This window comes from Acipenser ruthenus, unplaced genomic scaffold (genome assembly GCF_902713425.1).
Source record: "Acipenser ruthenus unplaced genomic scaffold, fAciRut3.2 maternal haplotype, whole genome shotgun sequence".
In the NCBI taxonomy this organism is placed as follows: domain Eukaryota; kingdom Metazoa; phylum Chordata; class Actinopteri; order Acipenseriformes; family Acipenseridae; genus Acipenser; species Acipenser ruthenus.
The window spans coordinates 1-11,744 of NW_026707515.1; the positions used below are offsets into that span (position 1 = coordinate 1).

General features: G+C 33.9%; 1 non-coding gene across 1 annotated transcript; it reads right to left on the bottom strand.

Annotated features, from left to right (window-relative positions):
• Nucleotides 1-157: 157 nt before the first annotated feature.
• On the bottom strand, nucleotides 158-239 carry trnas-uga (transfer RNA serine (anticodon UGA)). Its single transcript has one exon. It is a non-coding gene; the product is annotated as a tRNA-Ser (tRNA).
• Between the last annotated feature and the right edge of the window lie 11,505 nt (nucleotides 240-11,744).

Here is an 11,744-nt window from a genome sequence, read left to right on the forward strand (position 1 = left end):
TTCTTTAAAGAAACCACAGCATTTGTAATGGTGCCAAAATGAACATTCTTTAACAAAATGAACCGAAGCGATATGAAGTACAACCAGTAATATTTCAGACTTCTTGAGCTTTAAACATGTATTAACAATGAACACGTACAATTAAAAACAAAGCTTACGTAGTCGGCAGGATTCGAACCTGTGCGGGGAAACCCCAATGGATTTCAAGTCCATCGCCTTAACCACTCGGCCACGACTACATGCTCGCACGGTTAGTTGTGAAAATATTTAAAAGAAATAAACGACTACCGCAGTAATGCTGTAGATGGCAGTATAGGCTAACTAATGAACCGAAGTCAAATGCCTTTGTTAAAACTCTGTCAGATTTGTACAAGGCAAGCAAACGTGGGAAAAGTAAATACAATATACTTTCTGTTAACGTTCATAATAATGAATACATCTTTATTTCAAAATACGTAGCTATTTAACTGATCTTTTCAAAACACCCCCATCCACAAAAACAAAGTAGTTATTTATTTCAACTGAAAAACAGTTGCAAAGCACTGCTGCTTTTTCGATGATTGATTAAAACTATCAATCTGACTGAAAACACGGATCACATTAATTGTGATCGGTTTGATACCAATCGGCTTACATGACAGGTATTGTGTATAGACAATGCCATACCCATACGGAAAGAACACATATTTTCAATATATTATCAATATAGTCATTGTATACTGTTTTATATGTTACCTATATGCAGCACATATCCGTATATTTATGTACATATGTTCCTAATGTAAAAAAAAGCAAACTGTGAACATATATGTTTAAAAATATGGTGTAACTTGATTTGTATGCCATAAATATATACTACACATGTATTTACAAAAATGTGAGTTATTGCACTTATTCCAAATAAAAACAATAAAAATAAGAAAATTACAATATTTTTGATGTTTATTAAGAAAATAAAAGTATCAGTATTTTTATCACACACCACATTTTCATAACTCGTGTAAAATCACATCTGCTAATCTAAAAAGCATATATCAAATACATACAGGTTACATAAGATACAATATACCTTAGTTACACAAGGCACAATTAAAGCTACCTTAACACCAACATAATTTAATGTTAACATTTTACTAAAGATCAATCCTCAATAACTATGAGATTTTCTATCAGTTGCTCCAATCTTTTGGGGCATATTTTCAACCTGTTTACTCTAGTCTTTAACTCCAATTACAAATGTCTGCTAATTTATCTAAACTAAAACCACCTAATATAATTTTGTTCAAATACGTTATTTGGTTTATTCTTTAATTTGTCAATTTTTAGACGTGTTTACAGAGCAAGTACTTTTTCAAACCTGACTTTTTGTAACTCACATTTTCCTCTACACAAAAGAAGCTCTGCTGCTTTCACCACAGACTGCATCCCCCATTGCAATTGTTACATAACAGTAATCCTTGAGAATAAAAAATGCTGCACATAATTTACTGCAACACATTTGCAAAAAAAGAACATTCTATACCCCAACAAAAATAGTAACCCTGTCAGGTGTGGCAGAAATACCTGGGTTATGCATTGTGAACAGTTACTGTATTTTGGATTGTTACTGTTTCATTCATCTTGATGACAAAGATGGAAATAAGACTCCCACTGCACAGCAGTTGGAGCCATTTTGTGTTTTATGAGCTGCAGTAAAACCTAAAATGGACCAAACAGGTATGCATTAGGGGTCTTATTTCCACCTCTGATCAGATGTATAATTATATTTTATTATATCTCCAGTTTGAACATATTTTCATGAAATGACACAAACTGAAACTAGCAGAAACCTATCTGCACAGTTCAAAACGGTTTGGCTGTTTGCAAACAAAAGCAACAGTTTGGCCAGGTATATGTACAAAAACACATTTCTGCTGTATAACACAACTGTCCACTGCAACAAGATGGCCCAACTCAGGAGAAACTGGGAAAATGTGACTTAATCCTATGTTCAATGCATTATCAGAACATATTTTAAAATTCCTGTTCTGAAAGAACCTTCCTAATGCATAGCATTTTCTGCCACAGCCAAGATCCAAAATTACAAATGTTTCTATTGAGAAAAAAGAAGAATCTTTCAATATAACAGTATAGCTGTTTCTCTTCTTTGCCTTTGTGTATAGTTTTGTGTGAACAATTTCTTTTCCAATAACAATTCTGTCATAATAAGTTGCAATTATTGTTGGATCCACTTCATTAACAAAGCTGTGCAGTGCAAGATAATGCTCCCTTTTAAGAACTCTCTGACAAGATCGTCCCAAAGCAGCTCCACCTTCAATTTCCTCAGCAAACTTAATCTTTCTGTTTGTGCCTATGAAGTAGTTGAGTAACTCCCCTTTAGGTGTCCCAGCCATTTCAGTAGCATGCAAAGGCAAAGCCTTTTCAATCAGAAATTTCTTACAAATTTGCAAAGGTACTCCCTGTGTTCCTTTAATCATCTTGAGTAAACAGCCATTGTAGGATTCATATAAAAAAGCTGAATGTGCCCATAATGGACCCCAGTCTTTGACACTTTTCACCAGATGTAACAGCAAATGTACATTGTAGCTGACATGCTGAACTCCATAGAGTTTGTCGAGTAAAACAACAAACCGAACTAGTACATCACTACAGTAGTCAAGCTGGTTTGTAAAAATGCTTTCACCAAGCATAATTGAAACTGCCTCTACTAGTAAACACCAATGATTAAAGTACTTTTGAGGCTGAATTCCTTTAAGTACTGGAACAGTATAAAAAATCAACCATGCATACCATTCATGGGCTTTCCAATATTTACGCAATGTTACTGACCCGAGATATGTTACAAGGAGGTTTAATAGATAGAAGTCTAAAATCTAGGTTGTCTATGTGAGCTGCCAAGTAATATCTTTCTGTGTGATACTGTGAATCCAACCATAGGGCCATCATTTGTCTCACTACACCTAGTAGCACACAATGCATGTAGTCTGGTACAGAGTTCTCCACAATATCAAATTTTGGTATGTTGTACAGAACACTTGGACCTTTCACACCACAGATTGGTTGTTGAGAGTCTAGTGCTTGTTCAGCACATTCAACTGTTTCTATGTAGTTCCTCAAAGTAGATTCTCTCCGATAGGGATATACACGGACAAATCCTCTACCTTTTGAAACAGTGACACCAGGATTTTTGCAAAATCCACACCCCTGGTACCCATTAAACTGCATCATATTTTGCATTAGAGGTCGAGCTACAGAATCACAGACTGCACAAGTTGTGTATATCTTTGATATACGTTCATTACCACTAAGTGGATCTACCCATTGAACTCCATCTGACCATAAACTACGACACTCTTCTACAAAAGGCTCTAAATACACATTCATGTCAGGCTTGCACTTCCCAAACCACAAGGAAGCCATTAATATGTTCTTCAGTCTTTCAGTGGGCGTTAGCTCATTTAAAGAACACAACACTGGCCAAATACTAAGTGAAGAAGACTTGAAGACTGGCACACCATCGCAATTAAAACTCAAAGATAATCGGTCAAGTGGTCTTTCTTGGCTGTCTTGATCAACTAACAACCGTTTATATAGTACTCCATCATGTATATCTGAAAGCACATCAGTTTCACTGCAGACACTTCTTAAAAAACTGTTGTGCACAGCTGGGTCATTTAAAAGATTCTGAAGTTGGTGTCTTAGTGGAATGTAAAAGAAAAAATTCCCTTTTTCAATACAATCTTTTGATGTCCATCTGCTGTATTATTGAATTGTGGTTTGTCACACTTGAACAAAAGTTATTGTATTTCTTGCTCTTATTGTATTACTTGTATTGTAACACTTGAAATGTATTTGCTTACGATTGTAAGTCGCCCTGGATAAGGGCGTCTGCTAAGAAATAAATAAAGAAAAATAAAATAAAAAAATACTTCATCACAAACACTGCAAATTCCTGATGTAACACTGCTATCTAAATTAGAGCCACAGTTCTTACATATATAACAAACACGAATGACTTCTTTAACATCTGAAATCTGCTTCTCAAATAAGTATTTTGAAGTTGCAATCACATTTTCTTCACATATTACATTTATAACTTTCATAATGTCAGTTAAAGCTTCACTGTTTAATTGATGTTTAGCTTTCAGGGCAAGAAGTAGGAGTTGGTTCTGTTCAAGAGATGATTCTGTGCTTTTGAGAATGTCTGAAGATACATGGAAACAAGCAAAAGTAATATTACTGTTAAGAATACAATTAAGGTGTAAAAAAATGTGGTGTTTTATTTATATAGAAAAAAGTAAAGTCAGACTATTATGATAACAAGAAGTACCCTATGAAGACGGAAGGCACAAAAATGTTTTCAGATATTTGCAGAACTGTTAGATGTTTTATGATGTTAATATGCAGAGACAAGCTACCTATCACTTACATGACTGTCTGTAATGCTTTCTTCAACTCCAGCATCTTTAAGCTCTAAAGGTATGCTTCTCTAAAAACAAGAACAATAAAGTCTTAAATACATATATTGAAAAATCAAACTTTATTGAAAGTTGTAACAAATTCACAATCCTTTTCAAAAGAAATGTATTATTTCTATTTGGCTGAAAGGGTAATCATAACATGCAATACCATAATTTTCCCTAGCAACATACTTTCCTTTTTAATTTAACTTCAGGTGTGAATTATCCTCACTTTCTGATGTATCCTAGTTTGCAATAGGTACCTGGGTGTGGATTTTGCAAAGATCCTGACATTACTGTTTCAAAAGGCAAACAATTTCTAGTGTATATCCTTACTACTGTAGATGGAAAGTAATTTTAGGAATCACAAAGAAACAGTTGAAAGTGCTAAATAAGTATTTTGATGCAACATTTTAATTTAGGAAACTTACATGTTGTCTTTCGTCAGCTTCTGTATCTGATGGCTCCACATCACTGGCTGCATTAACAGCAATGACACTCTACAAAAAAGAAGCGTTAAATTTGAGCATTCAGGACTTGTTTTGAAGATCCTGAATATCACTAGTCCACAGCTACTATATCTATGAAACTATGGGTTAATCTCCATATACAAAATACTTTTCACACACACTTTAAATTTACAACTAAACTTACATGTTGATGTCTTTCGTCAGCTTCTGTATCTGATGGCTCCACATAACTGGTTGCATTAACAGCAACGACACACTACAAGAAAATAACATTATATTTAAACATTCAGGACTGGTTTAGCATCACCTCGAATATCACTAGCCCTTGAGGTGGATTGTTATTTTGGTCTTCAAGACCAGTGCTTCTCAACCTTGGTCCTGGAGGAGGCCCACTGTGTCTGCTGATTTTCGTTACAACAACATTGTCAGTTACGTCAGTGACTGTGGTCCTAAAGTACCCCTATGCCTGCTGGTTTTTGTTCCAGTTGAGCTCTTAATTACCTAATTGGCTTAACTGAAGCCATTTAAACCTTTTCCCAGGTCTTTTGTTGTTGATGAGTTACAAGGAGCTGGATTGTGGCCCTCCAGGACTGGAAGTGAAGAACACTGATCACTCTAGCCTTTAACTTAATCTTTATATGTAGGGGCCTATCCATCCGAATTTTTTTTAGCACATTTATTAACAGAAAAATTGATGGTATGTGAAATCATTTCAGCTGAATAAAAATATAATGTTCCACCGTAAAATAATAAAATAAATGTATTTATTAAAATTATAGAGATAATTGAATGTTCACAGATTATTAGTTCAGAAAAAATAGTTTTTTTTTATCTCTTAAATAGAATTAACATCCAAACTCAGTTGTAGGTAAACAATGTCTATTTTTTGGATTGATTTTATAATTATACGTGTATGGCTGCATGAAGCTTACCTGAGAATCTGATATTTTAGTAACTTTGGTGCTTCTTGCTGGGTAGTCCACGTTTCCAGCCGTTCTTTTTCTGTAAATGTAAATCAAAAGGCAATAATGACATACTGTAATTAAAATATTTTAAAAAGTATAAACATCTTATTATTATTATTTTTACCTGTTTCTCCATCTCGATGCTGTTCTTTTTGGAACTGCTTATCTAGGTTTACTTAAATACTGTTTATAAGATTGTAAACTCATCATCCAAATCTCTTCATTTGCAAAACTTTATGCAGTGCGCTTGCAGATTCAGAAGAAGAAAAAAAACTGTAACTGATGGGATATGTAGTACTTTATACTTTGGTGGTCTATGCGATTACACCCTGTTGGTGTTATTAAGAACGCCAAGTAGCAGAATGCAGAGCGGGACTGTTTTTTGTGCAGTGACCTGTTGGGGGGAAAAAAAACGCGCAGAAAATTTAAAAACGGACGAGAAGGTGATGCACGCGTTGGTGAAGTGGGAAAGCGGGGTCGACAAAGACTCTTACAGCGTGATTCCAACTGCTTGGATTCGCAATTTTGATTTATTCAGCATTGCTGATGATGACGAAGAGACTACTCGAAGCTTCAGAGCAGAGTGGAGCGACACAAACAAACCTCCAAAAGGTGGATGGCCTGTCCATGAAGCGCAGATCATTATGACTGGTAAGTATGTTTTTTTTTTAAAAAGTCTTTACACGGTATTTGATATATATATATATATATATATATATATATATATATATATATATATATATATATATATATATATATATATATATAATATCACAGTATATTTGAAATGAAGGTTTATTTGATTAATTTGTTGTACTTCGTTCATACTGTTATAACATGGTAGGTGGTGCTGAGGGCGCTAAGCACTCGTCACACTTGACGACTGGCATTTGTAAGAACTATTTACTGTGTGCTGTGCTTTACAATAAAATCCCCAAACCCACAAAATAAATTAAACCAGATTTAATTTAACTTCGGTTTTGATTCAGTGTTGGCTGTCCATCTTCATTTGTATGGTCAAAGCGCAGTATTTTTATGACAAATAAATATAATCCCCAAATATCTGTACATAATGCAGGGTTTTATTTATTTCATTTTTATTTTTATTTTAGGAAAAGAAGGCGAACTAAGAAGAAAACTTAATGACCTAACGAAAATGCCCTCTCCTAAAAAGAGAGTACCTAAACCAAACAAAAAACTTCAGATTTCAAATGACAGTGACCTTGATGAACTGTAGTTACCGGTGAGATGTACTGTACTTCAGATATTAAATAAATGTATTGCAGTATTTTTTTTTTATCATTTTCATTCATATATATATATATATATATATATAAGTAAGTTGGTTGTGTGGGTTCAGTTTATAAGATGCTTTTTTTAATTGTCTAGTTCATAATTTCTAAAGTTAAAGTGAACATTTTACTTATTTTTTTAACTAAAATTAACGTGCGAGCTGTTTCTTGATGAAATGTGATTGCAAAAAAGTGTATATATATATATATATATATATATATATATATATATATATATATATATATATATATATATATTTCAATTTAAACTTTTTTTCTCTCTGAATACAGCACAAAATAAGAAAGAAAACCGATGGAGCTTCAAGAATTAGATCCCATAATATTCTACAGACATTTCAAGAGTCCAGTGAAGTTGAGCTACAGCAAAAAGTTAAGCAGCTCGAAAAGGAAAACACTAGACTTAAAAATGAGAACCAAGATCTTCGAAACTGCATGGTTGATGGTAAGTTTTTTATTTATAGCAAATAATTCCTTACCTTGATAAATGTTAGTCTTCAGTAATTTAGATTCCATGTGTGATTTTCCTGAGTAATGTATTATAGTTGATCATACTGAAGTAATCTAGAACCACAATACAGACTCTTAATGTGCACTGTCTAATAGTTTAATAATACTGTTTATTAAATAAATTAAGTTTTTCAACATAACTTGTGCAAATCCTCTACATTAATGACTATATGCATTACATTAGACCTGGTAATTCTTGTATTGTCTCTTTCTTTTCTTTTTTTCTATTTTATTTGTAGCTAATGTTAATGACCCACAAAAAGGTCAGTTTGCTAATAACATACAGCAAGTCTCTCAAGTATAATTGCAGGCATTGATGGTTTTGTTTTCACTTTGTATTAAATATATTACTAAAAATGATTAGCATTTAATACTAAGGTTTTTTCCCCAGAGATTCCAGACATTTTGGAAAATCTGAAAAAAATTGTAACAAAAGCCACGTTTATCAATGATGAAGCCAAAAGAGTGTCACCATCAAGTGGTTCTGACAGCCCCACACCAAACTGTTCTGACTCTGACAAAGAAGCACCAAAACAGGTATAACACTCTTGGTCTAAAATATTACAAAGACAAGGTAATATATATATATATATATATATATATATATATATATATATATATATATATATATATATATATATATATATATGTATATATATATATATATATATATATATATATATATATATATATATATATATATATATATATAATTATTATTATTTATTTCTTAGCAGACGCCCTTATCCAGGGCGACTTACAATCGTAAGCAAAAACATTTCAAGCAAGTAATACAATAAGAGCAAGAAATACAATAACTTTTGTTCAAGTAAAGTACAAGTTTGACAAACCACAATTCAATAATACAGCAGGTAATAGTGATAGTTACATCAGGATATGATTAAATAGTGATAGTTACATCAGGATGTGATTAAATTCAAAGTACTACAGGTTAAAAACTTGGCAGATTACAGTATTCTGAAGTACAGGATTAAATGCAGTAAAATAGGGCTGATAAGAGCAAAATAAAGCACATTTACATGAAGGGTGATAGTGTCCCAGGATACAAACAGAGGAGTTCTACAGGTGCTCTTTGAAGAGGTGAGTCTTAAGGAGGCGCCGGAATGTGGTCAGAGACTGGGCAGTCCTGACATCTGTAGGAAGGTCATTCCACCACTGCGGAGCAAGGGTGGAGAAGGAGCGGGCTTTGGAGGCAGGGGAGCGTAGCGGTGGTAGAGCCAGTCTTCTAGTGCAGGCGGAGCGGAGAGGTCGAGTGGGGGTGTAGGGAGAGATGAGGGTCTGGAGGTAGCTGGGTGCAGACTGGTCAAGGCATCTGTAGGCTAGTACAAGAGTCTTGAACTGGATGCGAGCGGTGATCGGGAAGCAGTGGAGCGAGCGGAGTAGTGGAGTAGCGTGGGCGAAGCGAGGCAGAGAGAACACCAGGCGGGAAGCAGAGTTCTGGATGAGCTGGAGCGGACGGGTGGCGGACGCAGGGAGGCCAGCCAGGAGGGAGTTGCAGTAGTCTAGGCGGGAGAGTACCAGGGCCTGGACCAGGAGCTGGGTAGCATAGTTGGTGAGGAAGGGTATTAATTAAGTATATATATTGAAAAAATGTATTAGTTATGAACAATCTAATGATGCTACATTATCAGTTATTTTCATATTTATAGTTGATAATAAGAATGTGATTGAGTTATGGGTGTCACAGATTCACTTTATTTATTTATTTATTGTAAATGAATAGACTTAGAATTGAGACATACTGTGGTTTTTATAACAAATTTCTGTAACAAAATCACAGCCTTACTGATTATGTCTGAGTATTCCACTTAACATAATATAAGTATAGTTTGGGGATGAACTTGTTTTTTATTTACCATTGTCTTTTAGGTGGAAATATTCCCAGGCACTGGAGTGTATATTGACTAACTGTCCAGGATCCTTGCAGAGAGGTGCAGCACGAATACATCATATGTAAGAACCCTGACGGTTGCTGTCTTTGACATTCCAACATTACTAAAGAGCAATCTTCGTGGTGGTGGCAGCAAGAGAGATCCAACTTCGGAGAAAAAGACACCTCTGGATCGCTTAAAGGTGGAAGCCATATATGGTATGTAAATGCTGTTGTACAAAATTTCTAACTCTCCGTTTTAACTCTGTAGAACAAAAAGGGTTAGCATTTCTAATGTTCCTTTGGCCTTTGTTTTAGTTTCAGAGACTAGAGTTAATTTATTAATAAATAATAATACCTTACATGTAGCAGCCAGAAAGATCCCAAAGTGCTTTACAGACTCACTTCACCCACCACTCAAGTGCAGCACCCTCTGGGGTGCAGCCATTTTGTACCAGCAGATTACTACACAGCAGTTAAGGTGGAGTCATAAGAAATTTGTTAGACCTGATTGAGGAAAGCCTGACTTGGAATTTAGCCACCTCACTCTTTCAACAACACCTTGTAAATCACCTTGGATTAATGCTTCAGACATATGAATACATAATAATAATAATAATAATAATAATAATAATAATAATAATAATAATAATAATAATAATAAATAGTGTCATGGGATCTTTGACAAATATAAACTTTCATGTCTCATGTAAATTTGACTTTTGAGCAAATACTTCACATTTCAGTCCAGTTGTGCCACATCAATGCAATGCTTAAGCAAGGTATTAATGGAGAAAAAACTGCCTTTGCATAGCTGCTTCCCCAAGTACAGATTTTACTATGAACTGTAGTGTAAGACAAGTTTAAGAGCATACACCAAAACATTTAAATACACCCACACACAAAAATGTTGTTGATTTACTGTGGCAATATGTAACTAATGAACCCTTCTCAAAGATATGTGGTACGTTTTTTAAAAGATTTTTATATATCTATGTGCAAGTCGTTAAATCTATGTGATCAGTGTTTTTTAGTGGCTACCATGAAAAAGTTTCCCTGTACCCCAAAGCGTGTAATTGGTGGTGCAATTAACAGCAAGATAAATGAACTACGACAGAATGAAACCAGAGTGAAGATTTGAAGGACCAGATCTGTATTTTTGTTTTGTTTTCAACAGGGTTGGGGTCAATTCCAATTCCATTTTTAATTCCCTTTTCAATTCAATTCCAATAAAGCCTGTTCTGTGAATGCAAAAATGAATTGTAATTTGGAATTGATTTGAAGGAGGAATTGGAATTGAAAAACAGAAATTGACCCCAACCATGGTTTTCAGTGAGTGTTGTACAAATTGATATGTCAGGGCTTTTGTAAAAACTTTTTTTTTGTTTGTTTTTGAAGACAAGCAATTTTTTGGCTGTTATCCTTTTGGGTATTGTTTAAAAAATAAGTTGTAATACTTTTGAATAGCACAGTATTTCAAAGTTATATTACAAAAACTGCATAGGACCATTGTGCTTCTTGTCTGTCCTGTCAACGTTCTTTAGGTGACCCCAATTTAATTGTAAATGGGGGGGGGGGGGGGGGGAATAAGAGTAAAGGTCTGAATTCTCAAAATTTTAAAATTGTGATTTATTCTTCAAAAAAACTGTTTATCCGTTAAAAAAAAGTTTGCCGAGTGATATAAGTCATATGTAATGTAATAGTAGTTCTAAACTAAGCATATTACATATGAGCTCATTACATAAAGTAATGTAAATGTTACTTATTTTTGAATAAGTGTTGAAAATAAACAAACATTTTGTGTATAAATCTTGTGTTATCTTTTCTATGGAGGAAGGAAGTGTCAGTGTAGCATTCTATTTTCTGGTTACAGTGTGGGGTATGTAAACCTTTGACGACAACTATATTTATAAATGTTGTGTGTATATTTTAATGTTTTCACGTTTTTCTTCATTGGTTCATGGATATGAAAATATGTAGATTTGTATAGAACATTCACGAAATGAAGGGGTATATTTCCATTATAAAAAACAGTACATGTAAAGTATAAAAAGTATACATGCATTTAACTTATAAAAAAAATCATATTTATACTATAAGGAACATATTTAAAGTATAAAAAGAGAATATTTAACTTA